Source organism: Ambystoma mexicanum, chromosome 13, assembly GCF_040938575.1.
Source record: "Ambystoma mexicanum isolate Mex_15411 chromosome 13, UKY_AmexF1_1, whole genome shotgun sequence".
In the NCBI taxonomy this organism is placed as follows: Eukaryota; Metazoa; Chordata; class Amphibia; order Caudata; family Ambystomatidae; genus Ambystoma; species Ambystoma mexicanum.
The window spans coordinates 280,750,051-280,774,685 of NC_090938.1; the positions used below are offsets into that span (position 1 = coordinate 280,750,051).

The 24,635-nt window shown below is 42.2% G+C and overlaps 1 gene segment (V, D, J or C); it reads left to right on the top strand.

Moving 5' to 3' along the window:
• The window catches only part of LOC138521167 (T cell receptor delta constant-like), a 206,056-nt gene extending 183,590 nt beyond the window's left edge, over nt 1-22,466 (top strand). Inside the window, exon 5 of the C gene segment in view lies at nt 19,751-22,466.
• The last annotated feature ends 2,169 nt before the right edge of the window (nt 22,467-24,635 follow it).

The window sequence follows — 24,635 nt, forward strand, 5'->3', positions numbered from 1 at the left end:
GGCCTATCTTCACCCCCATTGGCTGCCGGCAGGCGAAGCCGGCCCACTCCCTCCAAGGCCCACGGAGGCAAGGCTGCTACCTGTTTCGAGCCTGTTTCCTGCCGATTCTGCCTCTGCCAGTCCCCCTGGCCCTCACAGGAGAGCACCAGCATGGAGGACTCGCTGCCCCAGGACCACTAACCGTCGCCTTGAAGCCCCTGAGGTCAACGGGTAAGCCCACCAGCAGCATAACACGCGCCCCCACTGATCCCTAAGCTGGCTAACTCCCACCCCCATGCGCCAAACCCTACCACCTGGCTGTTGCCCTACACACCTACATCCAAGGACAGTACGTGACAATTGTACTAAAAACTTGTCTTGCTCACTCACGGCTGCACACCTCTCTCAAGCCATACTGTGATTCAATGCAGTTACACTGCTTGCACCGCTATATGCTTATTTGAATGCCCCTTGTTGCCTAAACACTGCATTTTGCCCCATTTTGTGATATTGGAATCTAGCAGGTTGCCACTGCTATTTATTGCCTAAACACTGCATTTTGCCCCATTTTGTGATATTGGAATCTAGGCAGGCTGCCACTGCTATTTATTGCCTAAACACTGCATTTTGCCCCATTTTGTGATATTGGAATCTAGGCAGGTTGCCACTGCTACTTATTGCCTAAACACTGCATTTTGCCCCATTTTGTGATATTGGAATCTAGGCTGGTTGCCACTGCTACTTATTGCCTAAACACTGCATTTTGCCCCATTTTGTGATATTGGAATCTAGGCAGGTTGCCACAGCTATTTATTGCCTAAACACTGCATTTTGCCCCATTTTGTGATATTGGAATCTAGGCAGGTTGCCACTGCTATTTATTGCCTAAACACTGCATCTTGCCCCATTTTGTGATATTGGAATCTAGGCAGGTTGCCACTGCTATTTATTGCATAAACACTGCATCTTGCCCCATTTTGTGATATTGGAATCTAGGCAGGTTGCCACTGCTATTTATTGCCTAAACACTGCATCTTGCCCCATTTTGTGATATTGGAATCTAGGCAGGTTGCCACTGCTATTTATTGCCTAAACACTGCATGTTGCCCCATTTTGTGATATTGGAATCTAGGCAGGTCGCCACTGCTATTTATTGCCTAAACACTGCATTTTGCCCCATTTTGTGATATTGGAATCTAGGCAGGTTGCCACTGCTGTTTTGCTATGTACTCTCTGCCCGTCCTCACCTGCTTAATTAGCACGCTATTCACCTTTATGACCACACCACACCCTTCTACATTAAAGCACCCCCACCACTATCAAATCAGCCCGCACCATCGAATACACCCGATGGACCCCCTGCCCAAGCCCTCACACACTCCAAATAACACAGCACTAATGATACCTAACCTCAACCTCAGACTAGACAGACTCAGAGCCCGCACCATCCCTATCCACCACCATGCCACTCCTACACACATACCACACAGAAACTGCAGACTTAGCTCACGCACCTCTAAAGTGCACACACTCCACATCCATGATAACACATCCATATGCCACAAATTTAAACACACACTTACTACACCGAGCGGTAACTCCTACTCTCAATGTACCACTGTACCTAAAGCAGACACCCACACCATACCTTCAAAAATCTCTTGCCCTTACCCAACGCTATACAAATGCGCCTTAATCAATGTACGATCACTCAATGCCCACGCATTAGAAGTAAATGACCTAATAACTACCCAAAACCTAGACTTACTCGATATCACAGAGACATGGCTCAACGAAGCCTCCGGCCCAGCCATTTCACTAGCCCTACCAGAAGGGTATGCCATCCTTAGACAAGATAGGATAGCCAGAACAGGAGGGGGGGTAGCCATTATTCACAAAGAAACCCTCTCTAGCAGAACCGTACCCCACCAAGAGGAAGATAATATAGACATCCTATCAGTCAAACTAGCACTCTCTCCAAATAGCACAATAAATATTCATACCGTATACCGTCCACCTGGCCCAACCGCTAATTTCATAGGTCAAGTCAATCACCTCCTAAGAAACAACCTTAAAAAATCCACAAAATCACTACTTATAGGTGACCTTAACTTAGGATTCAACGACTCTAAGGACAAAGCTGCTATCTCTCTAGCCAAGGACCTCCAAGACCTAGGCTTCTCTCAAAAGAGCATCTCACCTACTCATGCTAAAGGACGCATCCTAGATTGGATTGTAGACCACAACTGTAACACAGCCATCACCTCCAATACTAGCCTCCCATGGACAGACCACAACCTTCTCCTATTTGACATCCCTGTCTTACTAAGCGCTAAAGTGCCTACTAAAGCACCGACAACCTTAGCAAGAAGCGCCAAAAAACTCACTGCAGACAATATCAGTGCACTCCTCAATCTACCATGCCTAGCGCCCCCGTTCTCCGATGACCTAACATCCTCGCAGAAATATTCAAAGACACCATCACAATGGCTGTCAACACTGTTGCCCCACTAGAAAACAAAAAAGAAAAAAAATCCTTCCATTCCAATTCCTGGTTCACTCAGGAACTCCAGACTTTGCGCAAAGACAAACGCTTAGCCCTAAAAAATTGGCAGCTTAACCCATGCGATACCACACAAGCTAACTTCAAATCCATAGCAAAAAAATACAAAGACGCAATCTTCCTTGCTAAATCTGAAACCTACAACCACCGCATTTCCAATGCCAACTCCCACTCTAAAGAACTTTTCAATATATTCAAAGAGCTAACCGTACCACCTACATGCCCTGATGAGATCGTCAAAGACGAGGCATGGTGTACAGGCATGCATGGTGTACAGGCATTCAATCAGCCATGCTTACAAAAATAAACCTCCTCCAAAACAAAATATCCCACCACTTCAAAACCTTACCTAAGCAAAGTGCACATGCACAGATAAAACCTCATGTAAAAGTAAGAAACGTGCCCAAATTTGCATTTACCAAAATCTCCGAAACCGAGGTCACTGACATTCTCAGACACCTCAAACCCTCACAATGTAAGGGTGATGTATGCCCCCCAAAAATTATCAAAGATTGCGCAGAACCACTCGCCCCCCTTCTCACAGCCTTCATCAATGCATCCTTCAAAACGGGCATAGTCCCAGACAGCCTTAAAAAGGCCTGGGTACGCCCTCTCTTAAAAAAAACGACGCTAGACCCTGCTAACCCTAACAACTACCGACCCATAACCACAGTCCCTTTCCTCCTGAAACTACTTGACAAGGCCGCCCACAAACAGATTCAACTATACCTTGAATCGAACGCAATCCTAGGTAAAAGACAATCCGGGTTCCGCAAGGGACACGGTACTGAAACCGCCCTTCTAGACTTAAAAAACAAAATTACCAACATCCTAGACAAAGGCAAGCCCGCCCTCCTCCTTCTCCTTGACCTTTCAGCGGCGTTTGATCTGGTAGACCACACTACTCTTACCAGTCACCTGACACACGCTGCACACTTCTCAAAGGACGCAGCATCCTGGGTAACATCATTCTTAGAGGGAAGAGCGATGAAAGTGTTCTCTAACACAGCACATGCAGCACCCTCCATCATCCACTGTGGGGTACCACAAGGTTCCTGTACTGCCCCCACGCTCTATAACCTCTTTACCAAGCCACTATTTGATAAACTAGACGCGCTGGGGATCACTTACACAAAGTACACTGACGACGCGCAGGTTCTCCTCCCCCTGACAGGGAATTATCACCAAGACGCCTCTAACCTACAGCAAATCTACTCGACCATACAAGCATGGATGGCTACTGACGGCCTCTGCTTGAACGGGGACAAGACCGAAATCCTCATTCTAGGACAGAAATCCACCCTCTCCAACCTCAACCCACTGTACATCAATTTCAACATAGACAATTGTATCATCCCAGTCCTATCCTCAGTCAAAACACTGGGGGTTCACATAGACGCAACACTATCCATGGACAAACAAGTCAGCGCCATAGTCTCAGCCTCAGCACTGAGTACTAAACTCATTAACGCAATAAAACCATTCCTAACCAAGGATAGCTGCCTCTCCATCGCCCAAGCAACTATAGGAGCCAAACTAGACTATTGTAATGCGCTCCTAGCCGGCACCTCCCAAAAAAACTTATCTAGTCTCCAAACAACCCAAAACAACGCTCTCAGAGCAGCCCTCAGCATACCAAAAAGAGAACACATCACACAAGCCAGAATGGCAGCTCATTCAAAGAGCCAAAGACCGTATCTCCTTCAAAATTCTTACAACCACCCATACATGCATCAACCTCACAGCTCCCTCTTATTTATCTGACACGATAGGTAGATATCAATCCACAAGACCTAGAAGAGCACAATACACGAACCAACTAGCAATACCTCGCATCAACAGAACCAAAGCAGGAGGCATAGGCTTCCCCTTCCTCGCACCTAAACTCTGGAATTCCCTTCCTACTGACCTCAGAGCTGATACATCTCTTTTCTCCTTCTGAAAAAAGCTCAAAGCTGCCCTATTCAACTAAACCCGTTTTCATGTACTCCTGCTGCTCTTGCATATCTGTAAAAAAAAAAAAAAAAAGTATATCTCGTCCAATGTAACCTTACGGACATGAACTGTATGTAACTAAGTATAAGCAACACTGTAACTAGCGCCACGATGCCTTCGGTCTGATGTGCGCTCAACAAATGCGAATAAATAAATAAATGATGCGAGTCTTGCTCTGTCTCACTGGCCTAGAATGCATGCTGATAGAATGCTGGTGGATGCATGATGGACAGCTAAGGGCAATGTTGAGTGAGTGTTGTGTGTGAGTGTTCCACGAATGTCTTTTTTGGGCCTGAGCTGGATGTGAGAGGATGGCTGGTGGGTGTTTCTTGTGCCTCTTGATATATAATATACCTACAAGTAACTGGATCTGTATAAATGTACCTATGTATAATATTTTAAAACATGTATTTACTGCTATGGCTCAACAGCTGGTTTGTGCGTGGACATTGAGCCTCTTCACCTCTATTTATAACAACGGCGACGAGTTCAACCAGGTTTTTATGTACAGTTTTATGATAGAATTCTGTCCAACTTTTGGACCGTTATCTTGTCATGTGTTGTTATGTGCTGTGGCCTAGCAATTGGGAATAAATGACAACTTTGTTTACATAGCAATTTTAGATGACATGTGTTTGTCATCTGACACCTAGCGCCTCATTGTTTTGTTGGTGCTAGGTCCACTAAAGGAATGCAGACTCAATTGGAGTGTGTTATACTTGTATTTCAAAAAATAATTCAGGACGAATATATGCACCTGTGGTTATGTTACCAGGTGCCATTAGGGTGCATCCATATAGCATAGGTATGTATCTAGTTAATAGGCGAAGATGTCTGACTGCCTCAGGGGATTGAGCAACAGCAGCGGATTAGGGCAAACTCCTTGGGCTTTCCTCCAGATGGGCATAAAGATGGGACATAAAAAAAGAGTTAAAAGGTCAAATAAAATGATGAATAGGTTCATGTTTTTGGACTCATGTTTTTGGACTGCCTCTTCATGGAGTTAAATGTGCACTATAAGAAATGTTAGGGACTGCCCTTCATATGGGCATTTAAAGGGAGTTAAATTCAATTCTTGGATATATATACATGTACAAATGTTGGCCATTTGTTTTATCTTCTGTTTACTCTTCTGTGGATATTAGTTTAAGAAGTTATAGTTTGAGAAGTTATAGTGTTTCACAGCGTTTCAAATGTTGGTGCTGCCAGGAGTACCATATGTTTAATGTGTTATATGTTGTCATATGGATAAATGCAGTGGTGTTTGTGTGCTGTGTATGCTGGCGCATGTGTGTATGTTTGCTTGAGGGTATTGTGTGCATGCACACCAGAGAGACTGTATTTGGGCGTATGTGGCACTGGTGGAGGATGAATGTATAAGGTTTGCTTCCTGTGTTGCCATGTTAGTTGTGACACAGCACCACCCGTGTTAGAGGTATGCATGCATGATTTGTTTGCTGCTTCGTTACACCTATTCTGTCTTTGTACGCTTGAGTGTTGATTGCGCATGCAGTGAAGGTTCTTTGAAAGTGTGTCTTTTTGGTGATGCTTAGTGAATGCATAATAGGACAGTGTACTGCAGTTATCGTAGTGTGTAAATATCCTTTTTACAGAAATTAAAGGAGTATTATATGACATTGAAGGTCCAATGGGTAAGAAAACGAAAGACCCACAAACCAAGAAGTTAGCAGCAGCCCCGAATTGCATACTTGCAATGGTTGACACTGAAATTCTACCCGAAAGCGTTGCCCCCATTTTAGCGCCCACAGTGCAAGCGCACCCTCAAAAGCATAATGAATAGAAGAAACCCAAAGATCACATGGGCACATTTGAGATTGGCCCCTATGAAGGACAGGACGTGTGAAACAATGATGTGCTGCTACCCATCACTGCGTAAGGGGAGGAATGTGTCCAAGTAATAGAACTGTAAAGAAATACAGTGAATCTGTTAATTTTGCCTAGCCCTACAGTACCATCAGACAAAGAGGCCATTATACATGTTGAACATGGAAGGGGGGGTTAATTTGGCCATCCCGAGTTAAAGCGATGGGGAGTGTCATGTTCTGGTATATATACCTCACATCGGTTCTAGGCAATGGAGGAACAACACCCCAAGGGATGCACTTATGCCACCCCCTGTAACACTGGTTCTCTCGCTAAGCCTAATAAAGGACCCCAGTGTATGGTGCAGAAATAATTAGATTCCAAGATTGGTTCTATTGGTATAGCCATGGGGACCCAAACTGAAGGGGTTGACAAGATTGACATTTCTGAAAGGGGCGAGGGTTATGAGTGGTGTGGGGGCTTTGGGGGAAACCCCTGGTCTAATGGACCTTTTGTGTAGAAAATTGGATAAGATGATTAAGACCCACCTCGACCCGCTTGCAACAGATATAGCATTCATCAAAGAGAAGCTAAATCCTATCCACTTATAGTGTCAGAACGAAGTGGGACTTAGAGACGTTGTGAACTTCCAAAACACGCCCAGTCAAGTGTAAATGCACCGGCCCACAATTTGAACAATGAAATACAAAAAAGAGGCGGGTACCAAAATCAGCGTTGCCCGACTGGGGGACTAGGGGCAGGGGGAGCCAGGCCCCACAATCTGTCAGGCCTGGCGACCTCTTCCCGCAGTGCCTGATATAGACCCCAGGAGCAGTGGGGAGGGACTGCTGGTCGGGAGATGGGTATAACTTACCCCTGATATTCGAACACCACCAGAGGTATGTCCCACTGAATTACTGTGCCAAATGCAACACCACTGGAGCCCATGCGAGGGGGAGTTCAACGCCCCAACCAGGGTGGGACTGCTGTTACTTTGTCAAATAGTGTAAGGCCCTCATTGGCAGGACCATCCATCACCCTGCATAACGTGGGGAAATTGGTGCCAGGAAATACGAAAATCCTGAATCCCTGATTAATAAGGTCATCTATTATTTAAGAATAACGAGAGGCTGTAAATCAGTCATCAGAAGTGACATTGTGAAATGTGAAAGTCAGATGATGTTCTCTAATGGTGATGATAAAATTGTGGTCTTTCTAAAAAAATGATTGGTTGATGGATGGTCTGATGTTAGATGTTAGTGCATATCCCCTGATGGGCTCTAGAATATCGATTACGCCAACAGCTGGGATTCAGAAGAATCCATCTGCCCCCCATACATGCTATTCCCATAATGGACCTAAGGCCATCACCAATGCATATTAGCCAGGTGAGCTCTGATCTCGAAGGCCATTGACTGACATATTGTCTCCCCCATAATTAGGTCCCAGACCAGTGAGAAAGTTATCACCCTGATTTCCCGGAACATAGCTGGGCTTAAGAAACACTCGATTGATCATGAGTGGTGCAACCCAGTGCAGGGTTATGACATGATTTGTATGCCGGAGACATGGGACCGGGAAATAACCATCTTCTAGTGATATGAGGCCTATCAGGTACCAGCAAGAATGGGTACCAAGGGCAGGTCCTATGGGGGGCTTGCTCTATGGATTAGCACAGCCTTGGATCTACAAATAGAATCCAAAAAATCTACTGCACCGATTGTACAGTTTCAGGTCATGAATTACATGGGAGCCCAACTGGTCTTGTTATGCAACTTGCGTAACAGACCTTCGCCTAAGTCTCAGATGAATGCTATTGGCCTGGCCCGAGAACTTGTATTGACAAGGCTGGGCCAAGTTAATCCACACCATCAAAATATTTGTGTGGGAGACTTAAATATTCAAATAGAGTCCTTGGTCGTTATGGTAGGTATGGAGGGGGCTTGGATGATCTAGATGAGGCCAAGGAGAAGAGTCCACCCTCTTGCTCTTAATTATGCTACAGCACTGTTAAGGTCGGGGCTTAGGGCCTGCAATGGTCATTTTGCAAAGGATCAACCACCGAAACTACCTCTGTAGGACCCTGTGGCTCCTCATATATTGACTATATTTTTTTATCAATGGAATTTCGGGGAAAGATAAAAGATTTTGAAGTCCTGAGCATAGAGGGGAGTGACCATAAGCCATTATTTCTGAACTATCTAGCTGGGGGGCACACAAAGATCACTATACTGTCGTTAACACCTCTAGCCTCCCTATTTGTATCCAGGGACATCTAAACATTGGATTGAATGGTCAGATCTTGACTTGACTCAAGTGAAACCCCAGATCTGCAATGTTAGTTTGCCTTTTATAGGTCAGTTTTCCCTGTTAAAGCTGAGAGATTTGTTACAAAATCCAGTAAGATAATACAATATTATGTCACTAAACCCTGTCCTTGGTATGACAAGGAATTTGAGATTTCAAAGAGTGATATTTTAAATTGTTTAGAAAAAGTAAACAAGGCACAGCCAAAACATCTAAAATCGCTCATGGCAGCTTTTAAAACTATGATAAATGCTAAAAAAGAGGCTTTTGTCAGACGAAAATGGACACACTACAGGAGGCCCGTGAAACTGGTGATTTACAGACATTTTGGAGGTTAGTGAGTGGGCTTGATGAGGGGTGAGATAGGTGGGCTGTGACCGAGATAAATTCTAATTCTTGGATGAAGCATTTTCAGGAGCTCTATAGATAGAGGGATCCTATAGGTGACCAGGGTCAACTCATAGTGATTCAGGATGGTGGGAACCGCATTAGGCCAATCCAATTGGAGTTGAGGGAGGTTTGCAATGCGATCTCAACCCAAAAGTCGGGCAAGGCACCAGGTTCTTACCTTATGCCCACAGATTTATTTAAAGATGAGGCATTTATCTGGGCACCTATTCTACGGTTCCTTTTCAATGCATGCCTCAGTCAAAATAGGGTCCCTCCCTCCTGGTGAAAGGTCATAATAATACCAATCTATAAGAAGGGAGGGAGGGAGGACTCCTTCAATTTAAGGCCAATTTCTGCTGAGGCAATTTGTGGGCATTTGCAGGAGCGCGTATCATAAATTCACACCATTGATCATCTCCGGGCAGGATTTCAACCAAGAATTAGCACGTTGGACCAGGCCTTCCGCTTACATATAATAACACTGAAGTAGAAAGTCCTGAGGAATATGAAGGTATATTATGCCTTTTTCGACCTCAGGACCGCGTTTGATTCTGTGTCGAGACCGATTCTTTAAGCAATTTTGGAAAAAAGGGGGATTCCATCTGGCCTTCTGCAAATCATAATGAAGTTATATTCCAGTAATACTGCCACAGTTCAATAGGGAATGGGTGGAGAACTTACAGATCCCGTTGATGTTTTGAACGGGGTGAGTCAGGGATGCATCCTAGGTCCCTCCTTTTTCTGTTATACAACGATGAGGTGCTATGCATGTTAGGAGGACATTTCTAGATCCTCCAAAGCTGGGATTTGAGATCTGCCCACGGCTCCTGTTTGCAGACGATGCAGTTATTCTAGTAACATCAGTTAAATGCCTCAGTATCACTCTAGAGGCCTTAGTGGAAAAATGCTCTGAGAATCGACTGGAGTTCAATATGCAGAAAAGAAAGCTGTTGGAGTTTCGCCAAAAGTTTAGTAAATTAACAAAAATGGGATTGGCCATCAACAATACCTCCATCGAGCAAGTCCAACATTATGATTATTTAGGCTTGAGGTTTAATGACTAAGGCAATTGGCCTCTTCAAGTGGCTAAATTCAGCCTACAGTTGGAAAAACATAGGGGGGGGATAGTGAGATTGTGTTATACTCATGGCCAAGGCCCAATTTCACCAGCATTCAAAATGTTTACAGTAGAAGCCAAATCAGCGGCCATGTACGGGGCTGACATTTGGGGTCACGCAGCCTGCAACAAACTGGGGTTGCTGGAACGATCATTCTTAAAGAAACTTCTGGGGCTTCCTAAATCAAGCCAGAGTGTTCCATTATACCTTGAAATGGGTCTCAGACCAATAAAAAAATAGGCCAGCTTTAGCCCGGCACTTTTTTGGCTGCGGCTTTGGTCAGTCCCAGAGTTGCATAAATACCAAGAAGCCATACTTCACATATTGGTGGCAGAGGGTGGCATATCCTTGCCATGGCTCCAGCAAGTTAGAAACTTGCTTGGGTGAATGGGCTTGACCGATTTATGGCAGAACCCCAGGGTATCACGCAAAGTGATCGAATAAAAGCCAAGAACATCTCTCGGACACTTATTGCAGATTAATTAGTTAATGAGTGTTGAATCCTTTCAGTGGGCTATTCATACCCATCCAGTAAGCAATGTATGGGGTTTGAAAGCTATTTGGACATGGTAAGACCCCCACTAACTAGTAACCTCTATATTACGTTTAGAGTTTCTTATTTGAATCTGGCATGTGTCACAAAGAAGTGGGCTGTAGAAGGAAATGAGATCTGCCCAGTATGTGGTTCGGCAGAGGAATCATCTCATTTCCTCTTTTTTGTGATGGTAATTGTGCTGCCCGACGCCAGTTTGTAATACCCCTATGTAATTTGTATGGTATATGTTGCATGTGTCCAGTTATTTAAAAATTATGAAGTAACCAAAGTGGTCTATTGTGTGGCAATTTATCTTAACCAGGCCTGGCGTGTAAGGGCCAAAGTTATAAAAGAGTGAAGTGTGGGGATATGAGCAATCCAGAAGTATATTATTAACTATATTATAATGTGGAACACTTGTATGGTTTTATTTGGTGTTTGATATAGATCCAGGGTTTTAAGAATTAATTCCAGCCATTGTACTTTAAGGGTTTTTATGAATTGTTGAGTTTTTGATATGTATTATTGTGTGCTATACCTCAATTCATGTACTTTTGGCAAGATGACAGCTTTGTTGAATAAAAGTCCTCTGAACTGAACTGGTAGTGTGTTTTGTGAGTGCTTCATTGTGGTTTATAGTCTTGTTGAGATTGACTGGATGGGTGTTGATTGGGAGCTGATTGCATAGTTTTGTGTATGGTTTGTGAGGGTGGAAGTTGTCGGCTATGTACCCTTCTGTATTTGTTGTTCCTGATATGGGCAGCACCACCCTCCCATGACCATTAGTTTGTTGGACTTTGGCATTTTTGGTTCCGCTCAGGCTCTGCATCGATGAGGCTGGCCCAGTGTTTGGTCATCTGTGATCCCCTCCCTGCCTTGTTTCCCCAGGTTGTTGATTGTGGAGGAGGAATGGGGGTGTGTGTGTGTGTGTGTGTGTGCACGCGCATCTTGGTATGTATGTTGTTTGGGTGTGTGTGTCTTTCGGTATGAAAGGGAGATATTGTGGTGTATGACTGTTTGTAGTAAGGGAGATGCTATGATGTGAGTTAGTCTAGTTCTGTCTCACTGGCCTAGAATGCATGCTGATAGAATGTTGGGGAATGTATGATGGACAGCTCAGGGGAATGTTGAGTGAATGTTGTGTGTGAGTGTTCCATGAATGTCATTTGGGGGCCTGGGATGGATGTGAGAGAATGGCTTGTAGGTGTCCCTAGTGCCACTTGATATTTACTTATATCTACATGTCCATATATCCTGTAATATACCTGCAAGTAACTGAATCCATACAAATGTACCTATGTATAATAAAGAACCCTAGATTTACTGCTATGGCTCCACAACTGGGCTGTGCATGGACATTGAGCCTCTTAACCTCTGTCCATAAAAAGCGGGTGGAAGTAGAGTAACTAGAGTGGAAAGGTAGGCCTGCCGAATGGTGCAAATATCTTGCTTTCTGTTATGGTTCTCTTCATTTTCCTGTCCTCTACATTTCCTTCATGTAGTGCAGTCTGGTTGGGATGTTATAAGGCAAAGGGAATTTGTTACAACAACTGGGATTGCGCCACTTACGGCAGAGTTGATATAGACCCCTCACACTTTGATCTTTCGACACCAGGAAGAAGAAGAATACACGTTTGGACCTCTTTTGGGATTCCAATCCATTCCAAAGTAGTTTGCCGTAGAATGAATGAAAGGAGGCATCACAGAAAGAGGAAAGCTGTGTCTCTCACCATTCTCTGGGAACAGTGGGGTTGAACTGCTGTCAACCAAGGCCTGCAACTCTGCCAGCTTCACTGGCACCATGCTCCTCACAGGAGGCAAAAGGAACCACTGTAGATGCCAGCCAAACTCCCCAGACTTGGGTTGCAGAGTAGGAAGGACTTACCTTGTCGTGGAGCTCCTGCAGTGGGACTCACAGCAGACCAAAAGTCCAGGAACAGCTGTAATCCTGTTTCACCACATTGAACAATATCTGGGTACTCTTCCTCTGTGTTAAATGCCTTTTGAACTGACATAGGCTCTGCTAAGCTGCTTTCTCACTCCACAAGCTTCTTCAGGCTGCTTACCTCCTTCTTTGGGCCATCTCAATTCCTTCTTGCACCAGTGAAGTTCATCACCAACTTGACTCAAATAGCTGGCAGCCATTGTGTCACTCACTGACTGGACCCTGCAGAAGCATTGGTTCAACCCAACTTGCCCATTGGCTCAAACTGTTGGAACTCATTGAACTGCATCTCCTTGAGCGCCGACTCTATCGACTCGCAGCTCTGTCTCAACACAGACTTGCCACAGGATCAGTGCAATTCAACCCATCTCGATACCAGCTCAACTGCATGAAAACACATAGAAGCCCAGCTTGAGGATATTGAGTACCCGAGACAAATGAATAAAGTACTGTGGAGAGGTCCTGTACCACTGATCCACTTTTAGAACCATAGTGACATATGGAACCAGTGTTCCATAACAATCCAGAGACCAGAAACATGTTGAGTTCTATCTTCTAGTATTTGTTGTATTAGAATGCCATCATAATCATATTGATACTGTTACCATTGGAAGAACACTAGTACCCCAATGCTGTTTCTAGATTGACTGATGAAATAGGTATTTCAGAGTCCTATTGATAAGGATAATCTGTCACAAGACTATTACATTTTTTATAATTTTTCATGTATCGTCTGAAAGACCACATCGAGTTGAATCAACAAATATTACAACCACAGAGAACCTTCCTCAATGGGGCTTAGTGAATTGAATTGATCTACAAGTGACTATTCTTGGGGAAACTCTCACAGTCGGTGGAATTAGCAGCCATAAATTAACCTCAGCCATTTTGGTCTTAGGGAAAACATAGACAGCATGTAGTATTGCATACTACTGCATTTGAAAACCTCCACAAATGTGATGGAGTACAGGGATCCATCCTTGTTTGAGGCCTCTCAAAGTCATACTAATGGCGTTTGGCACAGAGCATAAAATTAAAGCCTGCTTCATGACCAAAAGAGAGAACATTCTTGGACCCCAACCTTTCAACCATTGCATCATAGAGAGAAGGGCTGGAAATCAAGATGGGTGTACTTGTTATGTGTGGCACCAGGATCCCTATTATTCTCAGAGAAGATGAAGGGGTCCTCCTGGCATGGTCATTGGTCGTTGTATGGAGACTATTCTTTTGTTTGTGTTTGGCACTTTTTGTGATGGACAGTCAGCCAGATGTGCTCATTCCCGTTAGTAGGGACCAAACTAAAACAAAACTTGAGCATGTATATCCTACCTCAACTTGAGGATATACACTTCTTGGACTACCCAGGACACCAACGCTGCTACTGCACTGGTCCAATTAGTAATTGGACTATTATGGCTAAACACCTTCTAGCTTGGCCCAATGGATTGAGAGAGCTTAGAATTAAATTACTGGAAAGCTGTTCCCTGCAAGCAAAGCATATTTCCCGTTAAAGTTACTTGAGCTAAAAAGAAAGAACACTTTGGCAGAAGACTCCTGGTTACCTCAAGGGGAACACCTATTAACCCAATGCAATGAAAGCTGTGTTAGTCACTGGGCTGGTAGGGCAACTGAAGGTAATATCACTCCTAATGTGGGCAGACTGTGGAAACTGGAAACAGCAAGGGTGTAGTATGTATCAGGAAGAAATTAAGGATGTAAAATTCACTGGCAACTGGGGGAGATCCTTTGGTTATCCAATCTTTGAAAAACATTACAGGAACTTTGGTGGAAAAAGCATGTGGAAGTATCACCCCAACTTTGCCAAAAGTAATGTCATGAGCTAAATTCCAATTCCCAGTAAAGCAAGTTAAAATTTAATTTTGCTGATGTGAGTTTCGTGCCTTTAACATGTATTGATACAAATAATTATGCGCACTTTAGAATGATTGGACCATGATGGGGCATATGTGCAAATTAATGCAGTACACACAATTTTCACTGGGCCAGTGGCAAGTGCCTGAACACTGAGAGTTCTAGAAAGGCAAGAATAGATTTAATAAAACTATGCATTTGTGGTCCAGTGTAGGTAGGCACTCAAGCCCGCTTCACTCTGTTTTGTTGCCACTATTCAAGAGTGAGGGCCTCTTGGATAAAATATGCTTTCAAAATATCCAATGTTGGCATGACTGAAAAAGCAATGAGGCTGGTAAAATCAACAAACAGTGCCTATTGAAAGAATTACATTTACTTTGCAAAGCCTAACTCAATGGAAGCATATGCTTCTATATTAACGTTTTCTTCTCTCGCTTTTTAATCCATTCAGCAATTGGGTCTTAAGTTTTTTTAAAAAATATTTAATGATTCATTTTAGGATTCTTTTACATTAAATGTATATTACGTTTATTCAACCATATTGCTGTACTGGATTAGTAGCTTCCTTTATTATGTTTGTTCAGATTACTATATTAAACATTGACTAATTGATTTTCTTCATTAACTATAATAAAATGGCATGATGGCAGTGGAACTGGGGCGTTGAGTTCATGAGATTTTGAAGAGGTCAATAACAGCACAAAGTTACTGCTGTAGCCGTCTTTTTTACACGTTGTTTTATTTTACAAATTAAACAATTACAGCTGACCCATAATGTGGCAGCTCTGAGGAAACCTTACCTGCCACATTAGCCAAGCATGAAAACAGAGCATGCTATATGTCAATGCTATAATAGTTCAACTCTGGAAATAATGCAAGCCACTTGTGTTCCTAGCCATACACCAATTCCAAAAGCTTAAAGAAATAACATTCCACAACCATATGCTGATAGTGAACCTTATCAGTATGATCACAATGGCTCTAATAATGTATTAACAATCTCTCTACGCAGATCCCACTAAATGAGAACACTTGGCTCTAATAATGTATTAACAATCTCTCCACCCAGATCCCACTAAATGAGAACACTTTTATCAATGTCTTGGGAAGATGATATATTTAGATCAAAGGAAGCTCAAAATGCTCTCTGTTTGCATGTCATCTTTTTTTCATGATTTCACTACATTCAAACTTGTTTCTGTCAAATAACAAAGACAAAACAATTAAATAAGAACAGAAAAAAATAGGAAAGTACACGCTCATTAGCCAATAAAATAGTAACTACATTTAAGTTTGTCACCAAAATATAATATAGATTGTTAAAAGGAAATTGAGTGCATATTTTGCATGAACTTATTATAGAATACAATAGAACAAACAAACAAAACACACATTGCACCTAAATAAATCTAGATCTTGTTCAATTAATCAACTAGGAGAAAAGGTAACCGTACTAGAAGCATCGTAATTTAGTGTGACCCCAACTCAGAAGGAAGAAAAAAGAGATATAGTTATAATTCTGTTAGTAACTTCACATTTTCTTCAAACTGCCGAAGGCGAAAATTCGCCACCTTCCATATCTAGGTTGTTGCAATTATTAAACTCCTATTCCAACCTGCTAAGCATCTCTGCCAAAACCTTTCACTGGCAATATATGTCACATTATATTCATATTTTTCAAAATATTTTTCAAAATATTTCTTATAGATGGAACTCATATTCTTACAGCAGGTAAGCATGTGTCTTATAGTTTCTTTCTTGTTTTCATTACAGCACAGTCTACACATTCTCCTTTCCTCCGGGAGATTTAGCCATGACCCCCGTAGCACCGGGACATTTAGTCGATTTAACCTCATATCCAGGAACATTTTCCGATTTACCTTCAAGGGCAAAAACTTTAGGTAGAACTGGGGTTTTTTATACAGGAAAGGTAGTTTTGCAAACAACCCTATTGAGCCAAAATCATCAACCCTATCATTGCTGTAGGCCCAATCCCACTTTTCCAAGGCATTTTTCAAAAATGTCAACACCGCTCCCTCACCATAATCCCATTTTGGGACAAAAGTAATTCTCTCGAAAATGCCCGGGATTTTTTTCTGGAAGTTATTCAGGGCCCCTATATTTCCTCCCTGTAGATCTTTATGTAATATATGCAGTAATGAGCCTTGCAGAGCATACCTTATTTTGATATATAACTTTTCTCTGTTATAATCAATTTCTAACCGGATGGCCTGGATAGGTGTATAGTTAGAAAGACATAAAATTCTCCACCATATCACACCTTCTGTCACATCCGCCCATTCAGACCAGTCAGAAAAAGAGGCTTCCAAGGCATACAGAAACATTGCAACCAACTTTTGATTATAGATGCTAATAATTCCCAGTAGGCTAAAGCCCGCTGTTTTCTTAGAAAAGCTCACAACTGCAGCTAGGGTTGCCATTATCTTGGTTTGTTTACTCTTTTGGACTAATGGGTTCATTTTCTTCCTTTCACCACATATTTCCTGGCCCAAATATTTGTAGCTGTTAACTTTTCTTATTGATCCCAGTGAACATAATATGTTGATTTTCTTACAGCAGTGAGACCCAAAGCTCATAAATTGTGTTTTTTTCAGATTTTTTCAGATTGATTGTAAGACCATTCTTTTCTGCATATTCACACAGGGCGAATGCACTATTACAAATGCCCACATAAGTATTGTCCATGATTATGATATCATCTGCATAGCAGATCCACCCCACCCTATGTGAGCCGATTTTGGGAAAGGCATTTGCGCACATCTCTGTCTTACGCCTTTAGAGATGTTAAAGGGTTCAGATAGGGTACCTTGATTGTCTAGGCATAACCGGGTTTTGCTGTCGTCATATATCATCATACTAAAATATAGCAGTTTTGCATGCATACCACAGGCTTTAAGTTTCATCCAAAGTCGCCCCCACTCAACCGAGTCAAAGGCGGAAGTAAAATCTACAAAGAGTACATATAAAGGTTGATTTTTATCTTTGTTAGCCTGCTCAATTAGTGTGTTTAGTATGAAGATATTGTCTACCATTGCACATCCTTTCCTAAAGCCTTTTTGGGCTTTATCTAGGATGTTTTCACTAGCAATCCACTTATTGATTTCCTTTAGTATCATAGTACACAAAATCTTGCTAGGAACATCGGTAAGGGCTATTAACCTATAATTCTCAGGAAGATTGCGTAAACCACCCTTAAAAATAGGTATGATTTTATAGGTCTTCCAGGAACTAGGCATCCTTCCCGTATCAATAATTCTTTGGTACATTATTGATAGAATATCCGCCAGATTTCCGGATTTTCTTTTAGAATGATATTGCATAGACCATCAGGTCCCGGGGCTCGAGAACTCTTTAGCTTTTTAATTGTTAACACAATATCTTCCCTGCATATGTTCATGTTGGTTATGGGACATATTTCAAGCTTTAAATTATAACATAAATCAACAATAAAAATAAACCAGGTGGACCTGTTGGACCATTTATAAATATCAATTGTGCGACAACCTACCGAGTATGCTTCAAAATGTATCCTAAGCAAGTTTATAACAATCAATGTATCTATGTTGAGTTTCATTGGTTCACGGACAACCCTCGGTATAATAAATATACATGTTACAATCTCACCTTCACACTTTGAGACAAGAAATAAACTGGTTTGCAATAACAATTTATTTTATCAAATAAAATGGCATCAAAATAATATGACAGGTGATTTCCCACTTGAATGACAATGGGACTACAACTGCACCTCAATCTTAACCAAATCTTATATGTGTCTACATCCTCCCTATAGACACACACTATGACATTGTTCAATTTCATTTTTGATGAAATCATCAATCTATAATGCATTGTGGTTGTTTTATTAATAAGATATTGGTATGGTGAGATAGTATAATTGGTGCTACATGACAAGCAGAATTAAATTGATGTTAAACCCTGTTTCATAAAACAAATTTAAGATACATTTTCAATTCTTCTTATTCAATTCCCATTTCTTGCCTCTCATGTCACCTTGAATATTGGTGATTATGCCCCATTAGGGCCTGCTCTGAAATGCCATCTGCACTGTGGAATGCTTTGGGCAGCTGCTCTACTTAAATATCTGGGGTCAACCGAAAGCAATAGATCCTTTTTGATCACACTTTCCAGACATAGGGCCTCATTACAAGGCTTGCGCTTCCGTAATGGAGGGTGCCGGTACGGGACCGGCACCCTTCATTACGGGATGCGCAATTACGAGGTTCCCTTTGCGGGACCCGGTAAGGACGGTAAAACCAGGCATCCTTAGCGGGTCCCGCGAGGGGAACAGGGAGCTAATAACGGGCCGTTATTAACGTGCCCATTATTAGCTCCCTCCCTATTCCCATTTTGCCCTATGTGGGCTCAAATAGGAATGGGGAATGGTTCTGTGCATGTTGATGTGTGTGTCATAGAGAGCCCTCTAGAGTAAATGAGTTTAACAGAGCTGGTTCAGTCATCACTTAACAAATATGAAGAACAATAGCAAAGACAATACTGGCGCTAAACCATGGCGCTATTAGCACCATGGTTGGTGCCGGTATCGTAACGAGTCTGCCAATGTTCAATGGGGAATTACCACCCCATTCAAAGGTTGGCAGGGCGCTAATTCCCCATTGAACATTGGCCCTTCCCCATTCCGATTTTTGCCCATAGGGCTCAATGGGACTGGGGAAGGCGCTAAGTACGGTACCGCAAACTGCGGTACCGTACTTAGCACCAAGGTCCCTTTGCGGGTCCCTACTTTAACGGCTGGTCTAGACCAGCCGTTCAGGTCGGGTCCCGCAAAGGGACCTCATAGTAAGGCGCTAATGGGTTAACAGCCTTTTACGGTGGCGTTAACCCATTAGCGCCAGGGTCGTAATGAGGCCCAATGTTTACTTTGCTTGCATGTATCAGAAATTGAATACTGGAATCATTTTCTTACTTACATGAGGTATTGCTTATCATCACCTGTACATGCTTTTCATAGCTTGTTTTTCTCAGAGAAACATGACTGATGTACTTTGTTTTTACTTTAATCTGTCTGTTTATAACTAATTACTAGTTTTTCAATATAAAGGTTTGTTATGAAATCAAATACATTTCAGATCCACTGTTATAAACAACCTTTTCCCATGTTGATGTCTACCCAACTGTCCACTGGTTCATTTCTTCTGTGTGTCTATGTTTCTGAACAGGTTGCCTTGGAGTGAAGAGCAATGATGGAGACAAATTCAAGAGTGATCCTTGTTTCCCTTGATCCGACTATATATCTGTTTAAGCTCATGTTATTGCTCACATGGAGACCATTTTTTGTAATTGCCAATTTTCTGTGCATTTAGTTTATATTCAATCAAGAAAAAACCTTTACACATTTATAAAAACAACAATAAATCAATATCTAATTTCAAATATTGACAATAATAAAAGGTAAAAACATATTAAAGAAGTAAACATACCTAAATACAGTTTCTAAATACCATTCATGAGTGAAATCATATGATAATTGAGGCAACTGCTAATAACTATTTAAAGAATCACCAGTTTACATATATAAAAGGCTGCTGCATTAACTACTATATATTCTGTCCCTATCAAAGCTGTCCAAAATTGATCACAGCTTATATTCCCTATTGATCTAACAAATACCCCATAGCCTTTACTATACAATGGCTTCATAGCAGAACATGCTGTCAATATATGTCTGATTGTCTCCACTTCTGTAGAGCAATGCCTGCACATATCGTCCTGTTCTGTTCTGTTCCACTTGCTCATAAATTCTTTTGCTGGATTGGACCATTTTACTAAATAGCTTTTAGGTATACCAGTCTTAAAGCCCTGATGGGATTATTCTCTATCTCCGAAGACCATTCATTCAGTCTGTCTGTTGCCCTGACCATATCCTACTTTGTCATTTAAATGTTTTTTCTTTTTTAAGTGAAACACAGTCCGGGCGCCCACAAATTATGTCCATGGTGGGCCCTAGTTTGAACCAATAATCTTTGGTGTGAATTTCCAAATCTTTTACAAAATTGTTAGGACAGCTTCCCTTCAGCTCTTTGTCAAATAGTTGAAGAAGGTGGTTTGTTCCTAGTGCCATTTTATCCATTTTAAGATATAAAAGGACCTTTCTAAATTACCAGCTTATGAGCAATGGCTGTAGGCCCTATTCCAAGTGCAAGGCCTCCACCAGGACCCCTCTTGGCATGTTCATAATAGAACAAAGTAATTTGCCCTCTAGTTTGTGGAGTCACGCGTCGGCCCTGGTTGGCAATATCTCCAGAGTGTAAAGGATGGCAGGGCATATACTGGTTGTGTATATTTGAATATACCCTTCTATATTGCTGCCTCCCCTATGTTCCACATAGGACTTTATGGCCACCCACATCCTCAATATTTTGGTACAGACGTGATCCTCATATTGAGAGGCTGATGGTGCAGACCATATCGGAAACCCCAGGTATAGCACTTCAGTAGCCATAACCAAAGTTTTACTATCCAGGTACCACTGTGATTTCTTTGGTTTCATATGAGAATCTTTCAGGCACATTGTCCTTGTTTTAGATTTGTTTATGACCATGAAGTTCTCTTTAGCATATTGGTTTAAGGCATTTAAGGTGTGCTGAAGGCCTACCTGTGTTTGATCAAAAATTATTATGTCGTCAGCGTAGGCCATAGTAAGAATTCTGATGTCTTTTATGGTTGGAGGAAAGTTTCTGATAGTCTTTAATGCTTGGTCTATGTCGGCAGTGTAAAGATTATAATGCATGGGGCTCAAAGCACATCCCTGCTTAAGACCATCACTAGTGGCAGTACATTTTGTGAGGGACCCCTCCTGGTTGAGTCGGACAGCAACTGTTCTATTCCTGTAAAGCATTTGAATGTAATAAAGCAAATCAGGATCGATGCCCCAGCCTTTTAATTTCCCCCAGAGTCTACTTCTGGAAATCATATCGAACGCACTTGAAAAGTCCACATAGCAACAGTAGAGCCTGTTCTTCCCTTTTGGCCGTAGTGCCCTTAGGTATTGCAGCATTGATATATTATTTGTTGTGTTATATTTTTTCCTAAATCCTGTCTGGAATGTACTCAATATGGTCTTTGCTCTCATACAGGTGTTTAGTTGTTCCAGAAGTATGTTGGTGAATAATTTTGGGCTGGAGTCCAACATCGTCAACAGGTGATAGTTCTTTGGTAGGAGTCTGTCACCTTTCTTTAAGATAGGAACCAGAATGGATTGGCACCAGCTCTCTGGTATTTGGCCGCTCTTAAATATTGTCCTCAAATATATTGTCAATATTCTTGCCCACAGACTTGGGTTGGCCTTACATACCAGATTTAGAATGCTGTCAGGCCCTGGAGCACTGGGGGCATTTGATTTAATTTTATTATTAGCTTTTCTAGATTAATTTCCATGAACTCATCCTCCAGTTTTGCTCTTAATTGCGGATTCACCTGAGTCCATGCCATTGGCTCCGCCCAATCTGTCTCTGGTATTACCTGATCATTTGGAGAATACAGTTCTTGAATGTTTCCTCTAATATTGGATTTGGGTCAATCTGGGGAGATACATTTCTAAAACTGTTGAAATTTAGCCAGAATTTGACCCTATTGTCCAATCTCAGCCATGTGAACAGTTTCCGCCAGTTCACAGATCTAATGGATGCTTTGTGTATTTTATGCCAATTTCTGTAATTTGTGGCCAGGTTTTTTGCCACTCTCTTTTTGGTATCGTGAGATATCTCCATGTTTCTTTTAACTGCGGCCTTATCCCTACGGTACTTTCTCTTTCTTTCCAGGACAATTCTATCAAACAGTTTGTGTTCATGATCCTGTACCTTTTGGGGCTGTGCTTTGCTGAGTTTGACATATGAAAGGCTCATCACCTTAATAAAATCTTCTAGGTTCCAGACAGCTGTTGCTAGCAGTTAGTCCAAATTCTCAAAGTTTTTAATTAATGCATCATTCACCCACTTAATGTCGCTTCGAGCCCAGCGTAATCTGTTGCCTGCTGTGTTTGTTATTACTTTTGCACATTTGTGTGGTTCTTCCAAACCAGTTTTTTGAGTTCTCAACCAACATATTGCACCATGAACGCTGGCCCCACTATGGGAGCACTATAGGGCTACATAGGTCTCGCATTTCCCTGTCCACTATGACATAGTCAATTAAAGATGTGACAATCCCATTTGAGCATGTATATGGTGGTCCAAGGTCCTTACTCGGTCACATACTAAGGGGTTCCAAATCAACGAATTCAAACAATGTATGCCATGTATAATTCTGACCCACATTATTGTAGTTGGGCAGGTGTAACAGTCTTCTGTTGAAGTCCCCAGCCAGCACAACACTGCCAGTAGGTGAGGATTCCAACCATTGAATAATAGCATCCGTGATTAGGGATTGTACTGATTTGGTCTGGGAGCCACCTGGTGGGTCATAGATGTTAATGATTAGCATTCCGGCCATGGGAAAACTGGAAGATTGCAGTATACCCATTAATACATTAGGGGATTGAATTTCCTTTAGCCATGGCAAAAGGTGTTTAGGTGTGCTTTGGCCCCTATTGTGAGACCTCCACTCTCACTACCCTTCTTAGGCCTTGTGGCATTGTTAAATAGCACCTGGTACCCATCAATATGGAAACTGTTGCTAGACCATGTTTCTTGCAGCAAGAATATATCCGCCTCCTTCAGTAGTGACTGCCCTTTGGGATGTAGCAAGCATGATTTATGCCCTCTTGTGTTCCAGGAGATCCATGACATATTTGAGATAGTATTTCCTTGTCAGTTAGCCCCTTTGTGTATGCTCAGTGACATCCAAAGATTGGAGGTAACAGTTTTAGCCCTTGCCTGTGAGCTGTGAACTTGTAGTGCTCTTAGGGATTTTCTTTCTGTGGGCTAACTTAGAGTTGGGGTGCTTATTGGATTGTTTCCCACGAGAACAGGTCTGTGACCAACAGTTTTCTTACAAGCTATTAACGTAAATCCAGCCCTCATGAGAGTCTCCGAATGTGTTTTCAAAAGAGTGCCACCACTAAAGGTCATGCAAACTCCTTCAATGCCCAGTTTGTATTGCTATACCAATGTGGCAATTCGATTTTTATCTCTGGATTGAATAAACTCCAGATATGTCAGCTGTTTAAAAATTGACAGTAGCACTGTTAGATTTAGAAAAGGACTTTGAGGTGTTTGGTTATTTTCCTCCAGAATAACCCAGGTGCCTCCATCCTTTAGTGCACTAGGGTGGATAATTGGCAGACTATAGTTCTCTTCAGCCAGGTGCAAGTTATTTTGTTGGTCGTCAACAGAATCTTGTGGGATTTTCCTAATCCCCCCTGTGTCTGTTGGCCTTTGCATATTAATAACCACTTTCTTCTCCACAAGTTTGCCTTTGTTTAAGCCGGAATGTTGTTGTGTTGGCTTGTTGCTTAGGTCTTTGGTTTTCTCCCCCGGCGGTAATTCCTGTCGATTTGTCCCAGTGCTTTTGCTTTTCAGGGCTCTCATGCCTTTACACTCACACTTCATAAAAGGCTTTTGATGTGTAGGTGTCTTCAGTATCGGCGGTGCATGTATTTTCCGTGGCGATTGCTTATTTTTTAGTGCCTTTTTTAGTTCTGTGGGGGGAGAGATTTGCATTTCCTCAAAGTCCCAATTTGGCTTGGATTTGCCATGTGCCCCTTTGTCCTCTGCTTTCTGTTTAGTATCCAATTTTCCTTTCTTGTGTGTCACGTTCTTTGCTCCTGCAGTAGTCTCCACCTTGTTTGGTTCCCTTTGTAATTTTTTGGCTCTATCATTTGCAATAATATCCACTTTCTTGAACAATGCTGTTATTATATCTAGAATTTTAAGCGAGAGTATTTGGCTGGCTCCAAGTTCATCCATTATAGATGCCATTAATACAGCTTATGCATCTATCTTGCATTCAAGTGCCATCATGAGGTTCTTCATTACTACTTCATCATCCAAGATTGCTTCCCCCACCACGGCTGATTCAGAGGCCTCCTCTGATGTCAACATGTCAGATGAATCCGAGTCTGAGGCAAAAACTGTCATATCTGGAGAGTACGACAAACCTGTACCC